This window comes from Mustela nigripes, chromosome 3 (genome assembly GCF_022355385.1).
Source record: "Mustela nigripes isolate SB6536 chromosome 3, MUSNIG.SB6536, whole genome shotgun sequence".
Lineage (NCBI taxonomy): Eukaryota > Metazoa > Chordata > Mammalia > Carnivora > Mustelidae > Mustela > Mustela nigripes.
Window position 1 is genome coordinate 105098939 of NC_081559.1, and position 22125 is coordinate 105121063.

Here is a 22125-nt window from a genome sequence, read left to right on the forward strand (position 1 = left end):
GATTTTATTTATTTACTTGAGAGAGAGACAGTAAGAGAGAGCATGAATGAGGAGAAGGTCAGAGAGAGAAGCAGACTCCCCATGGAGCTGGGAGTCCGATGCGGGACTTGATCCCGGGACTCCAGGATCATGACCTGAGCCGAAGGCAGTCGTCCAACCAACTGAGCCACCCAGGCGTCCCCTGTTGGTCTTTTCTTTCGGTCTTTTCTTTCTTTCTTTTTTTAAGAATTTATTTATTTATTTGACAGAGAGAGAAACAGCAGAAGCATGGGGAGTGGCAGGCAGAGGGAAAGGGAGAAGCAGTTCTTCCTGCTGAGCAAAGAACCTGGACATGCGGCTCTATCTCAGGACCCTGGGATCATAAACTAAGCTGAAGGCATACACATAAGGAACTGATTCATCCAGATGCCCCTCTTCTGTTAGTCTTAATTAGAGACTCTGTGTCTACAACTATTCTATATGGTCACATCCTCCATTAAGCTATGCCAGGCTTCCTATCATGACAGTTTTGCATACAAAGAAAGCATACATGACGACAGAAGTGCTTTTCAAGCCTCTGATTGCTTCATATTTACTAATGGCCCAGGAGCTGTATAAGTCACATGGCAAGATCTGGAGTCAACATGGGAGAGGGCCACACAAGAGTATGGACACAGGGAAGGATAATTAATATTGTCCCACAAGAATACTGAGTGTTTTGGAGTTGATAGGGTGGGTGGTTGGATGAGTATGGTGGTGGGTATCAAGGAGGGCATGTATTGCATGGAGCACTGGGTGTGGTGCATAAACAATGAATCTTAGAACACTGAAAAAAATTAAATTAAAAAAACCAGTGAATTTTGGAACACACACAAAAATTAAATTAAATTTTAAAAAAAGAATGTATGAAGTTATAGAAATAATCACTACAACAAAAATACAAACCTTCTTAATTTAGAAGAAATACATGTCCCTCTCAAAAAAAAGAGATCAGTTTTGAAATATATATATATAATATATATATATATCCTGTAATATCAGAAATTAGTATATCATAAATAGCATGGAGGACATGGGGAGTTAGAGAGGAGAAGGGAGTTGGGGGAAATTGGAAGGGGAGGTGAATCATGAGAGACTAAGGACTCTGAAAAACAATCTGAGGGGATTGAAGCGGCGGGGGGTGGGAGGTTGGGGTACCAGGTGGTGTGTATTATAGAGGGCATGGATTGCATGAAATACTAGGTGTGGTGAAAAAATAATGAATACTGTTATGCTGAAAATAAATAAATAAATTAAAAATATGTAAATATATATATATAAAAGAAATGAGAATATCTGTCATAGCAATAAATTTAAATGAGCTAAGTTTTCCTACTAAAAGATAAGTGTTTTCAAATTCTATGCTGTGTAAAAAAAAACTTCAAAAAGAATTCAGAAACATTGTGATTTTACTGGAAAAAGCATGGTACAAAGTTGTACATATAAGTGTATTTAAACTGTTTTCAGTATACCTGTAAATTCTTAAACATTAAAAATATAAAAATGGACAATATTTGCTAGTAAAAGTTAAAAATAAAAAAGATGCTAAAATACTTTTCAAAGTAAATCATAATCATAAAATTTTAAGCAAGGTAGAATTAAACAAGACAACAAAAACTATTTTAGCATATTATGAAACTCAGTTTACAAAATAGATATCATAGGGTTAATTATTTATGCATCAATAGCATAGTCTTACCAATATTTTAATCAAACACTATAAATGGTATAAAGATAAATCTAGGAAGAAAAAAACATTGTAAAAGTAAAATATTTTGATTCATTTCTTGCCATCATAATGAAGACTCAAGCATACAAATAGGTTGAAAGTGAAATGATGGAAAAAGATATTCCATGCAAATAATAACCAAAAGACAGTTGAGGTAGCTACATTGATATCAGACAAAATCAAATTAAAAAAAATTATAAGAGACAAATTTGGACAACATATATTAATAAAACATTCAATATAGCAAAAAGATATAACAGTTACTAACATTTACTTACCTAGCAATAGATCATCAAAATATATGAAGTGAAAATTGATAGAATTTGAAGGAAAAATAAATTGCTCTTCAGTAGTATTTTCATACTTCACATATTGTCAGTCTCAATAATAGGCAGAACAATGAGACAGAATATAGGTAAGGACATGAGCACTTGACCAATACAAAACAAACCAACCAGATATAAAAGCCACATACAGAACACTCTATCCAACAACAGAATACTCATTATTTTTATGTGTATATGGTGAATCCTTCAGAATAGGTTCTATGTTAGGCCAGAGATTATATCTTAGCAGAGTTAAAAAAGGTAGATTTTATGCTAAGTATCTTCACTGACAACAGGATGAGGTTAGAAATCAATAACAGAAGGGAGACCGCAACGTTCACATATTAGTGAAAATGAAAAGACATGCTCTTAAAACAAATGGTGGATCAAAAAAATCTTAAGCAAAATTAAAAATATTTAGAGATGAATGAAAACATAAACACAGCAAACCAAAACTTACAGGATGCAGCAAAAGTGGTGCTCAGGGATATATTTATTACTATAAAAATTTACATTAAAAAACAAGAAATATCTCAAATCAACAACATAGCTTTATAACTTAAGAAACTAGAGAGAGAAAAACAGATTAAGCCCAACAGTAGCAAAAGGAAAGCAATAATAAACATTAGAGCAGAAATAAATAAAATGGAACAGGAAAATATTGAAATTCAACAAAACTAAAGTTGATTTTTCAAAAAACAATAAATTTGTCAAATCAGCTCGATTTGCAAAGAAAAAAGAGAGAAGCTTCAAATTATTAAAATCAGAAAAGAGACTGGGCACATTACTACCTATTCTATAGAAATAAAAAGAATTGTAATAGAATACTATAAACAGTTGTCCACCAACACATTGGATAATCTAGGTGAAATGGAAAAATTAACAGAAACATGAAACCTATCATGCCTACATCCCAAAGTAACAGAAAATCTGAATAGACATATAACTACTAAGATTTAATCTGTAATAATAATCTTTTAAAAAGGAAATGCCCTGGATCTGATGTCTTCACTGCTGAATTCTACCAAAAATTTAAAGAACTAACACCAATCCTGAAACTTAAAAAAAAAAAAAACAAAACTGAAGAAGAGACTACTTCTTAACTTGTTCTATGAAACAAGTATTGGCCCTGAACCACAACCAAAGATTCTACAGGAAGACTATAGACCAATAACTCTTCAAAAAAAAACATAGATTCAAGAATTCTCAAAATACTGACAAAGTGAATTCAAGACTCTATTCAAAGGATTATACATCATAATCAAGTGGGACTTATTCCTAGAGTGCAAGGATAATTCAACATATGAAAATTGATCAGTGCAGGGGTGTCTGGGTGTCTCAGGAGCAGTCAACTCTTGATTTTGGTTAGGGTCATGATCTTAGGGTTGTGAAATTCAACCTTTCATTAGGCTCTATGCTCAGTGAAAAGTCTGCTTGTCCCTCTCTTTCTACTCCTCCTTGCGCTCTCTCTCTCATAAAATAAATAATCTTTAAAAAAGAAAGAAAATTGATCAAAGGCAATATACCACATTAATAGAATAAAGGAAAAAATAAACATATGCATAAAAGGCATTTGACAACATTCAATGCCCTTTCATGATCAAAAAATTAAAAAAAAAAAGCTAATAGAAGGAATCTACTTCAATGCAATAAAATCACATATGAAAAACCGCAGTGAATATTATACTCAATGATAAAAACTGAAAATTCTTTCCCTAAGATCAGGAACAAGAGAAGGATGTCTGCTTTTGACACTTCTATTTAACATAGTACTAGAAGTCCTAGTTAGAACAATTAGTCAAAGAAAAAAAGAAAAGAAAAATTAAAGGTATCCAAATTGGAAAGGAAGAAGTGAAATAATATTTGTTTACAGATGTATGAATTTACATGTAGAAAACCTGTAAGATTCTAAAAAACAAAAACAAAAACAAAAACCTGTTAGAACTAATAAACTCATCCAGCAAAGTAGCAGGATGCAAAATCTACATGCAAAAATTAGTTGTATCTCTATACACTAACAATGAACAATCTGAAAAGGAAATTAAGAAAACAGTTTTATTTACAATAGCATTACAAGGCATAAAATGCCTAGTAATTAACCAAGTAGGTGAACGACTATATAATGAAAACTATAAACACTGCTGAAAGAAATTAAAGATATAAATAAATGGAAAGATATCCTGAGTTCATGAATTTGAAGACTTAATATTAGACATTAATACTACCCAAAACAACCCACAGATTTAATGCTATCTGTTTTCATAATCCCCCTAATTTTTTTTTTTTTTTTATAAAGTAGAATTCACAGCTATCATGGAGCCTAACGCAGGGCTCAATCCCATGATCCTGAGACCAGGGCCTGAGCTGAGATCAAGAGTCAGATGTTTAACTGACTGAACCACCCAGGCATCCCTTTAGGAAAGTTTTTTTTTTTTTTTTTTTTTTTTTTTCAGGAAAAGAATAATCCATCCTAAAATTCATACCCTGTATAGTCCAAATAATACTGAAAAAGAGTAATAAAGGAGGATTTACACTTTCTGATTTCAAAACTTGTCGCAAAGTTTTGGTAAAACAACATAGTATTGTCATAAAGATAGGCCCATAGACCATTAAAATAAAATGTAAAATCCAGAAATAAATACTCGCATATATGGTCAAATGATTTTTTTTTTTCTTTTTGATAGAGCAGACCATTCAATGGGAAAAGACAGCTCTTTCAACAAATGGTGCTGGGAAAACTGAATATCCATATGTAAAAAAATAAAGCTGGACTTTTATCCAACACCATACACAAAAAAAATTAGCTCAAAGTAGATCAAATACAGAAATATAAATATATATATAAAAGGAATAAGTATAGTGAGCATTTGGAGAAATCAGGCCACCTGAATACTCTTAGTGGGAATATAGAATAGTGCAGCCACTATGGAAAACAGTATGATAGTTTTTTTTAATTAAAAATAGAATTACCATATATGATCCAGAAATTCTATTTCCAGATATAGACCCAAAAGAACTGAAGTGACATGGTTGGAGCTAGAGAGTATAATGCTAAATGAAATAAGTCAATCAGAGAAAGACAAACACCATATGATTTTACTTATATGTGGAATTTAAGAAACAAAACAAATGTGCAAATGGAGAAGTGGCGGGGAAGAGAGAGACAGCCCAAAAAAAGGACACTTAGGTATAGAGAACAAACTAATGGTTACCAGAGGGGCGGTGGGTGTGGGAGTAGGTTAAATAGGGCATTAATGAGGGCACTGTTACTGAGGAGCCCTGGGTGATGTATGGAAGCATTGAATCACTATAGTGCACACTTGCAACTTAAATAACACTGTATGTTAACTAACAAATTAAAACAAAATCTTTTAAAAAAGGAAGTAAATTCTGACACCTGTTACAACTAAATGAACCTTGAGGATATTATGGTAAGTGAACAATGATTCTACTTATATGATGTACTCTGAGTAGTTAATTTCATACAAGGAGAGAGTAGGATGGAGGTTTCCATGGGTAGGGATGAGGAGAGAAAGTTTTGCAAGATGAACAGAGATCTGGAGATGAGTGGCAGTGATGGTCTTAATGGCACAGTAATACCAATGTTCTTAATGGCACTGAATTGTTACACTTAAAAAATGGCTGAAATGGTAAATGTTCATATTTTACCACAATACGGAATTCTTTCAAATTAATATAAGTATTTGGAGTTAGGCTGAACAGGTGCACTGATTCAGTTTTGCAAGCTGAAATAGTTCTGGGGTTGGTTGGTGGTGATGGTTTCACAGTAATGTTAATGCCCTTAGTGCTACTGAGCCGTGCACTTAACAGTGGTTAAGAGGGACATTTTATATTACGTGTATTTTACTCCAGTACAAAAATTTCATATAAAACCTTATCACATACAGTTTTCATATAACTTTTTTTTTTTTTTTTTGCGTTAAGTGTGTCTGGCACAAATCCTGTAATGATGTTAAGATACGTATTTGCTTTATACCAAATTCAAGGCTAGTAACAACTTCAGTAAGGAAGCAAGAGATACTTCTCTCCCCTTTCACTTATGGAATTTGCAGAATGAGAAGTTTTGGGTTGTTTCCACATAGTTCGGCCTTACCAGAAACAGCATTAATCACTCTGTCTTGTACAAAACTCACAGGAAACATGCTTCCCATTGCCAAAAGTACAGCACAAGAAACCTTGTTAAAGCCGAAGCTAGAAATTTCACACAGAGCTTTAAAAACTGTTCATTACTTTATTGAAAATATGAAATTCCTAACAACAAAAATACTAGCACCGGATAAATCTTAAGAAAATCATGGTGGAGCCATACAGTAAAGTCATTTCCAAGTTCAGTACTACTCCAGGATTTGTTCAAGTTTATTTAAAATCACATGTTTATTAAAGAAACTGGGGGAAAGCATCCAAAGGAGTAGAAAAGTGTTCATAGTTCCATCACAGTCATATGTGACTTTTGTATTACTTCTTTCCAGAATATTTCTATGCATTTTAAGTAATCTTAAGTATATGATAAAATGTGCAATTATTTCTGGCTTTTTCACTTTGTGTAATAATGTTTCTCACAAGCATTTTTTCCTAAGACTGTAGCATGTGTCTGGTTAGATTTGTTAGTTAAGAAATTATTAAGCACCCAGTGTGTTCCAGATCATTCTATATGCTGAGAGGTTACAAGAAAAATGGAACTCATGAAATTTAGAGTCGAATTTACAATGCAGATGAACAGATGAAGGTACAAATCCAAGGGGGTTTTCCAGAAGGCAAAATCTGTAATATTCTCAAGCAGGGTTAATCAGTCCCTCCCACTGTACTTTCTAATTCAGACCCTCATTCCTTTATTCCCCATTCTAAAATATCCGATGCTCTTAACTGATTTGATGGTGAAACCTGAGCTGACCTGAACTCTTTGGGGTGCAAATATAAACTGAACAGATGTGATGCTATTTATGGACTCTAACATATCTAGCATGAATGTTCACAGATTCCCTGAAGAATCATCAATGTGTTTGCTTTTTTTTTTCTTTTTAATGGAATGTGTTTTTTATTTTATTTTGTTTTATTTTATTTTATTTATTTTTTAATGTGTTTGCTTATTGAGCACTGCCTTAGACAAAGGGCATCCTTTGCTTTAAGTCATATAAGCACTACCTTATCTTTCTTAAAATCAAAAAGTTCTTAAAATCAAAAACTGATCTGTTCTAAAGATTTTCGATAAGATTATGGGGACCTGCATGTAGTTCTTTCCTAGTTTTTATATTAGTGGATTGCAATGCTTGCAAGTCATGTTTGGTGATTTCTGATCGTCTGGAAAAGTTGACTTACCTCACCTTTGTATCCCCAGGACATTGTGCATAAAAGATGTGTAGTTAATGATTGCTGCAGCCTTGCTGTATCTGGTAAGGGAATCAGGCCCTGAATCGTGTACACCACGACTGAGGAGAAAAATCCTGGGACCCCTTTCTGAGGCTTTGGATTGCAGGGGCCCTCCTCTGATGGCACTTCAGGCCACGTCCATCATTTTCTTCCTTTGGAGGCTGAACTCCAGCTGAAGGTTTAGATTTTGAATGTTACATAGCAACGGTCCTGAGGAGATCGAATTCTCACACACTTTTATCATTTGCCATATTTCTAGACGATCAGATCATCTGATTTGACAAATATTGTTGCTGGAGTTCTGCTTTCTTGCTGTGTCCCAAATCCATGACTTTAAGTGGGGGACTCATGTTCAGATAAACTTGTATTTTCTTGCTCAGGCTCACTGCAGCTAGAGTAGTCTTTCTAAATATAAACCTGTTTTTGTTGTTGTTGTTGTTTGTTTATTTTTTGCAAATGTAAATATATCTTTTAATTAAATCCAAAATTACCTCTAATTTCAGTTATTTTCCATTTTCCCAAATGCCAGCAGCTTTGTTTATTTCCTTCTGCAACTGGCAACCCATTTTCTTCAAACTGAGCTCCTTGGAGAGAGGCAGGTTGGTTTATTCATCTGTGCATTCCAGTGTTCAGGATCGTATTTTATATAAGTAGACACTGAGCAATTTTTGGACAAAGTTTTAGAAATTATTGCCACTGTTCTTTAATGCACATTTAGCTTATACTAACAAATCTTCAAAAAAAAAAAAAAAGAAACAAAACAAAAAAAAAGAAAACTAAGTGATGGAAATAAGGCAGTAGATGTAAAATATTTATAGCCAGAGGACCTCAGGTCCCACATGGCTTCAGTTTGCTCATGGACAACATGGTGAGGAAGTAGGTTGTAAGTGACTGGCAGAAATAAGTGCAAAGCTGAGATCTGGTGCCCATTCTGATGCATCTCAGCTGTAGCCTTGTCTCCAATTAAGTTGCAAATTATAGTAGACCAGAGATGGGTCCCCGGCATAGAACAGACACTCATAAAACATCTATTGATGGAACATTGTCAATGAGAAAGCAGAACCCTAGTAAAAGGAAATGCCCCAGATTGAAAAAAAGACATGAGAAATAAGGCTAACCCTTGGATCACCATATATCCTTTCAAATCATGCTTTGAAAACCAGCGTGGTTTCATTTCAACCCCTTAAAGAGGTATTAATTTCTATTCTTCACTTTTAAAGGCCTGAAGGGGACTAGGGAAGGGCCATTTGGCAAGGACAGGACTGGAAGTTAAAGCAAGACATCAGAATTCTCAGAAGAAAAGGAGTAAGGAGTCTACGGCCATACCACCCTGAACGCGCCCGATCTCGTCTGATCTCGGAAGCTAAGCAGGGTCGGGCCTGGTTAGTACTTGGATGGAAGAAAAGGAGTAAGGAGTCATTCTTATATTTGTTCCTTGTATGTAATGCATATTTTTTTCTGGCTGATTTTAAGATTTTTTTTCTTTATCACTGGTTTTTAGCAAATTGCTTATAATATGTCATACTATAATTTTTTTCATGTTTCCTTTGCTTGGGGTTTGTTGAGCTATTGGATCTCTGGGCTTATAATCTTCATTAAGTTGGGGAAATGTTTAGCCATTGTTTCTTCCAATATTTTTTTTTTCCCTGGGGACACCTGGGTGGCTCAGTTGGTTAACCATCTGCCTTTGGCTCAGGTCATGGTCCCAGGTCCTGGGATTGAGTCCCTCAGCAGGGAGCCTGCTTCTCTCTCTGCCTGCCACTCCCCCTGCTTGTGCTTGTTCTCTCTCTCTCTCTGACAAATATATAAATGAAATCTTAAAAAAATTTTTTTTCTGCCCCTTTCCCTCTCATCTCCTCTGGGAACTCCAGGTACAATAGGTTTCTTAAAGTTGTCCCATACATAGTTCACTGATGTCTTTTTTTCCCTCTGGTCTTTTTTGGTTTGTGTTTTCCTTTGAGTAGTTCCTCTTGACACATCTTCACATTTATAAGTCTTCTTTTGCAGTGTTTAATCTGCTGTTGACCCATCCAGTGTATTTTTAATCTTTGACACCACAACTTTCACTTCTAGAAGTTCAAATTTGATCTTTCAAAATATCCATCTGCCTATTGTGAGCATATTTAACATTTTATCTATCTTCTTGAGTATAAGCAATGTAGTTATAATAACTCTTATTGTCCTTGGGTACTAAGTCCATTATGTTTATCATTTCTAGGTTAGTTCTGAGTGACTAATTTTATTCACAGTTGGCACCATGCATCATTTTTTCCTGATTCTGTACATGCCTGGTGATTTTTAATTGCAAGTTTTACCTTTTTGATGATGAATATTCTGTATTTCTACAGATACTCTGTGGCTTGTTCTGAGATGCAATTACATTACTTGGACATGGTTTTGTCTTTGCACATCTCACTCTTAAGCTTTGTTGGTGGGACCAGAGCAGTGTTTATTCTAGAAATCATTTTTTCACTCTTGAGACAAAATCTGAGTACTTTACCATTGCCCCTGGAATCATGATTTGATTTTGGCAGGTGGGAACAGTAATTATTCCCACCTCTGGGTGGCCTCCAGGTATTGCTTCTTTAATTCTTAGGGGTGGTTATTCCTTTGGCCTCAGTGATTTCTCCTCACGTATGTTCTGATCAGTATACAGCTGAAGACTTGAGTGTGGCCCTTTGAACATTTTTGGAACACTGAGTGCAGCTCTGTCCTTTCTGGTCCACCACCTTGTACTCTGGCTGCCTTGGCTCCCCCAGCTTCCCAGCTTCATCTCACTTCCAGGATACTTCCAGACTTCACCTGAGTTCCCTGTTTCTGTATGGTGACCTTGAAATTCTCTCCAGGCAGTAAATTGGTACATGTGTTTGTCCATCTCATTTGTTTTCCAGCTCTCAGAGATCATAGTCCTTTGTTGCTTAATCTTGTCTGTCTCTAACACTATTGTTTCACATATTGTGTCTAGTATTTTAATTGTTTCTTGCAGAAGGGTAAATATGGTCTCTGTTATTCCATCTTTTCCAGAATTTGATATCTAACGGGAATATTCAGAAGAAGTCATATATTGATTTGGCATAAAGAATGCAAAAAAAAAAAAAAAGCAGAGGAATTCAGATATACTATTAGAATGATATTTTGTAACAAGTTTTCAGTTATCTATAGAAAGATATCTATAAGTTATCTATAGAAAGTTATCTATAGAAAGGCATATATTATTTGGTAAAGTCTGAGAAAGCTCCTCTCATGTAACTGAATGTAACCACAGCTCTGTACTAGAAGAACAACCTTCCAGAAAGCAGTCACATAGAGCTACTGGACTACAGAGCCATCCAAGGCAGGGAGAACAGCCCCAAGACACTGGCTACAGCCCAGAGGGGAGGTTATACAAAAACAAAAAACAAAAAACAGAGGAGGTGAGAATGCAGGAATGTAGAAGAGGGATCAAGTGAGAGAGCCAGGCCATTGACAGGATGGCCAGAGCTGGGAAGAGATGCAAAGCAGAGATGACTCTGAGCTCTGATTCCAGCTGCACAGGAGGTTGGCAGGCATTCAAGGAAATCTAAACATGCAGGTTGAAGAATACGTTTTGTGAAAAGACAAACTATTAACAGAGCTAAATTTAATTTAACTATTAAATTTAACTATTAAATTAAATTTAATTATTTAGGGTTTTGAGACCACAAACAATCAAATGACATCCAAAGACACACTTTTCACTAGTGGGACAAGAATACAATCTCCTTTTTATTAGCTTGCAGTATTTTTCACTTAACACCTTTATTCTCCTTAGTATTTGTTTTGATTAGCAATTTTTTAAACTTCTTTCTTGTGTCTAACTTGATTTTTTTTTTGAGTAAAGAATATCTGTTTCCATTTTTTAAAAAATGTTTCACTCAGCATAGAGATAGGCCCTTTACCTAGTGATAATTATATAATTGGCACTTTGTATTATTTTCTTTGGGATAAACAGTCCTATTTATTTGTGTATTTTCCTGTGCATAAGATTTGGTTGAAACTAGTTTGAATTAACTATGCCTTTGCCATTAGTGAGGGCCATTATTGCACTTTGAAATTTCATTTCAGAAACTAAATGCTTACAAATTGATTTGCTCTAGTTTCAGTGAATTATTACTGATCAGTCTGAGTACAAAATACCAATTACTGGTACCTCATGTGATCTCACACTTCTAGGTAGTAACCCAGTGCCGCCCGGAGACTGGCACAGGCAGCCTTCTCAATTTCTCAGCTGCCCCTTCTCTCCCACATCCTGTCTCTCAGAACCATGTCTATTAGAGCCTGTGCTCAAATTTATCTTAGGTTTCAGCACAAATGGATGAGAGTTCCATTCCACTTGAAATCGAATGTACATTATTTTTAAATTACTTTCATACACTCTCATTTAGAACCCACAACAAGAGAAGATATTGTTCTCATATTGATAACAATGGAAAAATTGAGTTTAGGAAAATTCCAACAACTCACCAGAGGTCATATCACTAGGTAGTGAAAAAAGAATGATCCATTTAGTTAGATTTTATGTCAAGGACTTCCTCCATTCCCTTTATGTCATTAAATGTTGATTCCAGAGTCATTTCATTTTTTAGTTTATTTGATTGATAATTTTCATCTCCACTTAAATTTTTCCAAATTTTCCACTACTGTCAATAGTAAGTTTTCAATGTAGTAACGAACTTGGAGACTCTTACATCTATTTGGCTTTCACATTTCTTTTCACACATTTGTGTGGGGGCATATATGAATGTGTAGTGTGTGAATGTGGGTGTGTGGGCATATATGGTTGTGTGTGTGAATACATGCATGTGCATATGTGACTGCATAATGTGTGAGTGTGGGGGGTGTATGAGTGTGTGTGTGAGTGTAAGTGACTGTGGGGGGGCAAATGTGAGTGCATGAATGTATCAGTCATAAGTGAATTTTTGAATGCGTTTGTGCACATGTGATTATGGGAATACATGAGACTGTTTTGGCAAAAAGTGGGTAGAGGTGTCACTCTCCTTGTGATTTCTCCCCAGTCCTCAGGTTGTGAGAACAACAAAATTGCTCGACTAGTGGAGAAGGCAAAATCCACTGGCCTGGAATCTTGTCCATTGATTTGCAGACGTGTTCTTATTAACTGAGTGAGCTGAAGGATCAAACGGCACTATAATCTGCCATTGCCCAGTATCTCCAGATTCCTCGTTTATGACCCTTGGACTTATCACCCTGTGATAAGATGGAAACGTGAGAGGTTTTCTGGTGAGAAATCCAGGTTTCCTGGAGTGGGCCATGCCTGCTGCTCCAGTCTTTCCATCAGTCCTCCAAACTAGTGAGAGTTAGTGCTCACCAGTATACCACACATTCTCTTGCAGCTTCCCTCCTTCCTTGTCGTTATTTTGGTGCCATGTGACTTTTTTTGGCGAATAGACTCCGAGTAGAAGTGACATGGTTAGCTTCTGGACCAAGCAGTTAAAAACCAATGTGTGTCCTCTTTCCTTCTCTAAAGACAGTCTGTGGCAAAACTACAGAATGGAAGTGGCTTAAAGTCCTGTGTTAGAGGGACATAAGCATTATCAAACCTCTGTAAGATTCAGCCGCTGTGATTTAGGAAGGTTGTTGTTGCTGTATCTAGTGCTAATTACTCTAACCAGTACAAGTGCTTTCTACTTTTTCAGTTAAATCATTTTCTGTCTTAGTTACCCAGAATCCCTTTCTTTTGCTTATACCTAAGAAACCTACATTGGTACATCATACCTCGAACACCCAAATTAAAGCGTATTTGTTTATCACTTTGCTTCTTTTACTAGATTGTGAGCAATTCTAATGCAGAGACTGTGTTTTTGTTTTTGTTTTTGTATTGGCAGGTGGTTTGCATAGTAACCAGTACAGAAAGAATCTCCCTTCAGACTTGCTAAAATAAGACATTATTTTCTCCTTCATCTATTTCACTTAATTTTCATTTGGCTTGATAAAAAATAATGGTTTTGATCCTTTGAAATGAAACCAAGCTGGGGTTACTTTCTAGCTCAGGCATTGGTTGACTTTTATCTGGTTGATTTTTCTGACCTTCTAACTCCTTATTTATAAAATGGGGACGAAAATATGACCAACTCAGTAAGATTGAATAAGAAAATGTATAAAGATGCTTAGCACAGTCCCTGAAACACAGTAAGAACTGAGTAGTCAACAACTTCTATTACTATTATTGTGCGAATAACCAGGATTCTTTTGCTTAGTCTACTTCTGTTTTCCCTAACCATGGCTACAGCCTAGGTGGCAAGAGAATCCAGTGGACTTTTCTCCTAGATCTTTTCTTCTGAACCTAATCATTATCTTCTTAAAACAATGCCTTTTCAATCTCAGCTTCTCCCAGTCTTCCATATCATTGCTGTATTCTTCTAAGAGCGTTTATCTATTTGATGTAAAAGTAGTTAGCAATTCCTCAGGACCTTTTTTTCATAACAAGTAGAAATTCTTATTATTCAAATGTAATCTTTCTTAAGAAAGGTTAGAGATGTATATTTGGTAAATGAGAAAAAAATACCATCTTTTCAATATTTGAGAGTGAAGTAGGGTCTGTTTTTCCACAGATCAGGTTGTCAGGACTCATGTTGAGTTGTTCACATTCAGCAACATGACCAGAAGTAATGACTCAAATTCAATAGAGGTCAGAAATGATCAGAAGTTATGATTCCTTGGCAGCTGCTTGATGTTCAATAGTAAGTTGCTTTAGCAAACCTCTCCCTTATTCTTGTGGCCAGGTGCCATAAAGTGTGGGAAAAAAAAACCCATAATAAATTTAAAAAAATTCCCCCTTTTCACACCTGCCACCTGCTGCCCACCCTAAGTGGAAGTCACAAAGGAAGGGATTTAAATGAGCTGAGAGACCTGAGTTCCCCTGGGTCAGAGGTGTATCTCATTTGCACACCTAAGGGAGCTTGCCTTGCTAATGTACCTGTTCCATAAATTACTCTGGAGGAAATCACTTTATTATTCATGACTTAAACATTCCTGTTGCAAAATGGTGATCTATGTCGTGTACCGTTGCATTACCAATTCAATTATTCTTTTGTCATGCAAACTCCCTGAGCTGTGACAAGGGGTGGGGCAGGCTCTTCACAGCTGGCAATCTGTAACACTGTCCAGGAGCAGCTTTCTTCAGGCTGTGGTGAGCTGGAGAATTTATGAAATAGCTCTCGGGGAAGATGTCTGCCAATGATGGGAAATTGATGATCACTATCTAAACATTGAGCAGCCCTTCATCAGTTATAATGTGGCCATCTTCAACTTGCCTCCTTAACTGATAGCATTTCGTGCTTTCTGGAATGAATTTGGAGGTACAAGAGAGAAACAAAGCCTGCCCCACCAAATCCATCACAATAACATTCATTTTTTTTGTTGTTGCTTTCCATTTTCTTAGTGTTCTGAAACCAATTTTGCAGGAAGGAATGCCCCAGTGTTTTCGAGGGGGTCTTTTTAATGTTGGTAATATAAAGGGTGGACTTTAAGGTTGATATGATGGCCAAATAAAAAAACGTGGTAAGATTGAATCTTAGTCACTCGCATAATTGTTTTAGCCTCGTGGTGCCAAGAATCCATTTTGTATAGTGGTATAGGCAATTGTGTGCCTTCCCTTCTGGATAAAGTGGTCAGATGTGGGTTGTGTGACTGGACATAACCAATGGGGCATTTCTAAATTTCAGGCACTATTATGCTTTTACATCCCTGTATATTAGAGAATTATCAAGATTTGCCAATGCCTGCATATTAGCAGAGAAACAGAGCTCTAGACTGGGAGCTTCATGTCCAGGAATTAAGGATGGCAAAGCGGATGCATGTTTTTTACTTTCTTGTTCCATACCTTCCTTCCTTCCTTCCTTTCTTTCTTTCTTTCTTTCTTTCTTTCTTTCTTTCTTTTCTTTTCTTTCTTTCTCTCTGCCCCTTCCTTCCCTCCTTCTCCCTCCCTCCCTGCCCCTCCCCGCCCCTCGTTCCTTCCCTTTCCTTCTTTCCTTCCTTCCTTTTTTTCTCATTGAGTGCTCCCTAGTACTGAACTGGTACCTTGGAAAAAGAAATCTGGGGAGCAGTGTGTCACTCAGATCTACACTGAACCTATTCCAGCCTGGAATAGGGGGTGAGGGATTTTAACATTTAGTCATTATCATGTTTGTGGGAGATTGCATGTAGCCCTCAAAATTGCTATTTCTATTTGGCTATTAAGGAAATAGATTTTCAGAGAAATCAATGACTTGCTCAAGATCAACAAGGTCATTCTGTCTCCAAAAAATCTTTTCTTTACCATATATTCATAAAACCTCTAATACTATAGATGTTGTGGCTTTCAAATAAAGTATATGGCAATATCTTTTTGATTTAGTACTGCTGGTCAGTTCTAGTGTAGAGGTGGATCAAGCTTGTTCAAATTTGGGACCACATTTAACAACAATAACATAAAAATCATCAATTAAAAATTAGGCTCAAGGCCTTGAAGGGAGCTCATCAAGCAAGGGGCCTTCCAGATTAAGCTGTGTAGTAAGTCTACCACTGAATAAGGGTCAAGAAAAGAGAGGAAATATTTCCAAGTGTGTTTCATGTCATGCAGGACTTCTTAAAGGAAAGTAGTATGATTGTAGGTAGTTCAAACTGCACCTTCTCACTGAAGCAGTCACCTCCATCAACATGGCTTTTTGTGGGTGAAACTTGGCTGTTATGTGTCATTTAAGAAGTAGAAGGATGGTCACTGCCTTTGGAAGGAGCCAATAATTCTTGCTGATAGGACCAGTGTTGCCAATAGAAAATGGGAATCCTTTTGGAAGAGTTAATCATCTGCTTACAAACATCTAGCATTTTAGGGTCATGTTTCAAAGTTGCTCCAGTGCCCAGCATTTCAGTTCCTTTAAAACAAAACTACTACCCCCAATGACAAAAACAACAAAAACTAACTTCACCTTATTCAGAAACTTCTGTTCTGAGTTAATATAAGCCCTTTAGAAGACGGCTTTCAAACTTTTTGATAAGCACAGAATGAATACATTTTGGATCATGGTTCAGTTATACATATCTGCATATATATATATGTATCAATATAATACAGAAAACAAAACATGCTTACTGCATGCACTGAAATCTAATAACTTCTAATCTATTTAATTTTATTCTAGTTTGTTCAAAATTCTAGCCCTGAAAAATTCCTGGTTTAGAATACATAAGATATTAGGAAAACTTTAACAGTCTTTTAAAAAAAAAGATTGTTTTTTTTCTCCTTCTGCTGATGGTTTATGGCAGAAGCATTTCATATAATCTCCAAGCACAGGGACATATTCTTCTGGTTGTTAAGACCAGTAAAGTATAAAATGGGGAATGTGAAGGCACTTGATAGTTTTTCTGTCTGGTAACATTTCTCTTTCCCACCCCTCAATTTCAAACTCTCCTCCTGGGTCTCAGCGGCTTATTGTATTCCCAGGGAGGGCATATTCTTTTTTTTTTTTTTTTTTTAAGATTTTTATTTATTTATTTGACAGACAGGTCACAAGTAGGCAGAGAGGCAGGCAGAGAGAGAGGAAGAAGCAGGCTCCTTGCTGAGTAAAGAGCCTGATGCTGGGCTCGATCCCAGGATCCTGGAATCATGACCTGAGCCAAAGGCAGAGGCTTTAACCCACTGAGCCAACCAGGTGCCCCAGGAGGGTATATTCTAAACTTTATCTCTGTAGAAGGAAAGTCTTAGTCTTTTTATTATTTTTTTATTTGAAGATAGTTGACACATGATGTTACATTAGTTTCAGGTGTGCAACATAGTGATTCAACATCTCATACCTTATGCTGGGCTCACCACAAATGAAGATATCATCGGTCACCACAAAACGTATTATAATATCATAGACTATATTCACTGTGCTGTACCTTTCATCTGTAAGGACCTATTGAACCAGAGGCTTCCATTAAGGTTAAACAACAACCTTATTGTTTAACCCTTAAACTGTCCCTGCTCCCCTTCCCCCAGGGGACTGACTTAAAAACAAGTCCCAGAAACCAGCCCCAGTTAACAAAGCCCAAATACAAGGGTAGGTCAGGCCAGGTGGAGACATCTGATCAGTGGGGTGTTGCATACTGTCTCCCTAGCTACCAAGGAGTATGGGCCCCACCCTTTGGGAGCCTTTTGGGCGCCAATCCTAACCAAGGTATGATAGGCTAGGTCAAATGTCTACTATAGGGTAAATTGTAATTCAATTGGTCACCTAGCATCACTGTGGAGTTTCCTGTGTGTGTTACAATCTCATTGGCCACCTGTGCGTGGCCAGGCCCAACCTCATGGCCTTTGCCCTTAAAAGCTAGTCTGTGAAACAGAGAAAGGTCGCCCTCTCTGTAAGAGGTGTGGCCCTGGCTGGTCAGTTTGATTCTTGATGCTTGGCGTGAAATAAAGCTTTGCTTGACCTTCGCTTTATATTAGTCTCGCTCCTTTAATCATGGACCCATTTTTGGGGAGGGATAACATAGGGCTCCCCCTCAGGTAATCGAACCCTGGTCTCCCGCGTGACAGGTAGGGATACTCACCACTATACCACGAGGAGCCATACAAGATTGTTGTTTAACCTTAATGGAAGCCTCTGGTTAAATAGGTCCTAACACATCCCTGTAACTTCATTCTATAATGGAAGCCCATATCTCTACTCCTCTTCCTCTGTTTTGCCTACCCCTTCAACTACCCACTTTTGGCAACCATGTTTGTTCTAGGTATTGTGGGTTCGATTCTCCTTTTTTTTTCATTTGTTTATTCATTTATTCTGGTTTTTAGGTTCCACATGTAAATGAACTCATATGGTTTTTGTTTTTCTCTGTTTGACAAATTTCACTTAGCGTAATGCCCTCCAGTCTTTTTCTTTAACTAGGAGTTCATGAACCAGGAGGAGGAAAGTGGGAGAGAGGTCTACCTACAGCACAAAAATACCACTATGTGTGCTGCTACTGAATTTGTTTGTGCATGAGAAAGATCAGGTTCATTATGCTGATTTTATGTGGGAGACAAAAGTGCAAGGATTGTGCCTGCATATTAGTGGACTTCCATCCACGTCAACTAGGAGTAGCTGCCAAACTTACACAACTACATTGGGTGAGCCATTATGCCAGACACCTACTTGAATTACCTATAAATACCCATGAAGTCTGAAAAATAGAAATCATTATTTCCATTTGATGGAAGCCTATCTACCACTTGTAGATATTAAATACAATATCCAATGATCTCTCCCCAAGTAAGTCATTAGAGTGGAATCCATAGCCCTAACTTTGAACCATAGTGAAAATTACCGACTCCCTACAGGTAATGTTCTCCATTGTTCTTCTCCAGCTACATTTAAGAATAAGAATCTGTCTCATGCATGAACTAATATGATGTTTTTGGTCAAACTGAGTGAATAACTGTAAATTAAAAAGCTTATTCAGTTGAACCCCAAAACAATAGACCCTTTTTATTTATTCCTTCAGATATGTTTGAGGCATTGGCAAAAGGTCCACAGCATATGACCTCCTATAAACCTCTTCTAAGTTTACTTTTGTTTTTTAATCCTCTTTTGGCTTGTAAGTCACTGAAGGGTGGTTGTTGGTAGCTTTCTGTTTGTTATTAGATTTGGTAGAATGCTATTACAGTCCTTTAAAAATAAACAATATTTAGATCTTTTAAAGTACACAAACCTGAAATATAAAAAAAAAATATGTTTTTTTTCTTTTATATTATGGCTGCTCTGCACTTTTTTAAAAAAATTAACATATAATGTATTATTTGCCCCAGGGATACAAGTCTGTGAATCATCAGGCTTATACCTTTCACAACACTCACCATAGCACATACCCTCCCCAATGTCCATAACCCAGCCACCCTATCCCTAGTCCCCGCCCCCAACAACCCTGTTTTTTTTGTGAGATTCAGAGTCTCTTACCATTTGTCTCCCTCCTGATCCCATCGTTTCATTTTTTCCATCCCTATCCCCCACAACCCCCGCCCTGCCTCTCAAATTCCTCATATCAGAGAGATCATATGACAATTGTCTTTCTCTGATTGACTTATTTTGCTCAGCATAATACCCTCTAGTTCCATCCACAAAAATATATTTATTTTTTAAATAAATAAGCATCTTAGCACTTTGTAGTTACATTTGCAAGAGTGAAATCTTATTTCTCCATTTCTTTTATCTCCATGCAACACACCATGACCATAGAGAGAACATCAGCACAGGTGGGCTGTTATCTGGTAAATGGGTTGGTGAGACAGCCCAAGCAGCTGTGTCCAATCACTACTTATTTTGCCAAGTGACAGTCACTTCCCTATAAACTTCCATGTATATGAAATATTTTTCAAGATTATGACTCATAAATACTTTGGAAGTGGACAAAGTATGAATAAAAATGAGATTTCTCAAGGTGTTATTTAAAACTTGCTATAGTGCTAAAATAAAATTTCAATTCTCTTTAATTTGGAAGAGAAACATATATCTCTTCATATTCAAGAGCCATTTAAATGAGCAGGTTAATTGGATTTTGAAAAATACCATTTTCTTCAATAAAAAATAATTCATTTAACTTAATTTTAAGCACCTGGAACATTTGTAATAATAACCTGAATGTTTGGCCTAGGAGATTAAAGAAGAATAAAAAGAAGATAAAGAAACAGAGCTGATGTAGGAAGAAAAGTAAATAAAGAAACTTGAAGATTAAAAAGTCTTAAGAATATTTGAATTAGTGAAATGATAAAGCCATTGAAGAAAGACAAATGATGGATACTTTACTACATTTTAACCTTTCAAGTCTGAAAGGCCAACTATGACAATAGATGCACCTAAGTTATGGAGGAAAATATGAGAAAGTTCTGCTTTGGATATTAATTAAACAATAAATGAATGAATTCTTATAAACACCAAGTCCTCTGCTAGTCATTGAAGATATTAAAATGGAATCCCTGGTCTAGGATTTCAAAAAGTTTATAATCGAACAGGGAGGCAGATATGTAAATAAGCTATTAAAATGCAATGTGCTAAATCCTTCAAAAGATGTATGTAAAATTCAATAGGAACATCATCCCAGTTATTAGTTTCATCAACTTTACAACTGAGCCCTGGTGATGAACTGCTGCGTGACAATTCCTACTGGTTTTCTCATGTTCCTGCAATGTCTAGCCCTTCTGAGCAAAAGGCACATTCAAATAGCAAATACCTCTGGAAACTCCAGAAACTGTAGCCCTCCAGAGAGATATAGAGGCGCTCTTTGCTTGAAAAACCCCAGGGTAGTATATATAAAGCCTTCTCTTTCCCTTCTCCAGAGATGTTTGCTTATGTTCCAGGATAAGAACCCTAGGGATGCCTTTCCCTTCTCCCCTGGAGGAGAATTACTGCTATTTCAGGATAATTAGTAATTTCTCTCTGGAGGGCGGAATAGGCATGTGTAAGAAGAAACTTCACAGCTCAGTTTGTTAATGGTATGATTTCTTTCCTGAGGTGTATGCATGAACAGCTAAACTCCTGCCCTTGTTATGTCACTATGAAGGGATCAGGGCACGGGGAACCTATGTGGGCTGCTGCTCTGGCTATTGGTTTTCACGTGAGTGATAAACCATGCATTTCTGTGTTACTCTGACCCAGGAGTCTTGAGGTCTTACACACATGCATACATGGGTATGTATCAGACTGTGTAAATACATATATGCAGGCAGGTTTATATTTATATCATTTATATCATCATTATATCATCATATATATTTATATCATCAGTCATTTACTTCAGTTTCACTCACTGATAAGAGAAGTTTATTGTCAAGGATTAAATTGTGTCCTCCATAATATCATCATCTGAAGTCCCAGCCCCTAGTGCCTCACAATATGGCTTTATTTGGAAAGAGAGTTGTTGCAGAAATAATTGATTTTTAATAATAAGTTGAGGTCATTAGGATGAACACTAATCCATTATGACAGGTCCATACAAAAAAGGAAAATGGGGACACAGAGGCACACACAAGGGGAATGCCATATGAGATGAAGACAGAAATTATAGTGCTGTAGATGCCAAATATTGCCAGCAAACCCCTGGAAGCCAGCAGAGTGACATGGAAGAGACTCCTTCTCACAGCCCTCAGAAGGATCAACCTTGCTGAGCATTTGTAACCCATGTTTCTAAAGGGGACAATGTGGTCCACAAAATGATAGAAGTCCCTCTTCCCACTACAAACGGCAGACACATCTCATTCTACCTGCCCTTGTCCTCAACTCTCAATCTCTGGAAATCCTACCCTGTCTGCCTGCTGGCTCTCACCCTACCCAGCTGAAGATAATGGCAGTTGAAAGAAATCTCAGGAACACCTGCTGTTCCTGTAAGGCAGGTCCTAGAGTACCTGGACTACTATGTACCTAATATATATCTACTTTTCTTTCTATCTGTCTCTCTTTTTTCCTACTAGGGAACTCAGAATTATTTCACATTCTTGGCAAGAAAGTACGTTATGGTAAAATTTGGGGCACGGCGGTAAAAGCCTCAGATCAGGAGCGAGTCAGCTGTGAGTTTGACCTCCAGTCTGGCAACTGCATTACCACAGGGGTCAAATCACTTAGCAGATCCCTGTGCAAAGATAATTTAACACAGTAACAATTCTGTCCATGTCTAACCTTTGTCACAAGGCTCAAAAGAGAC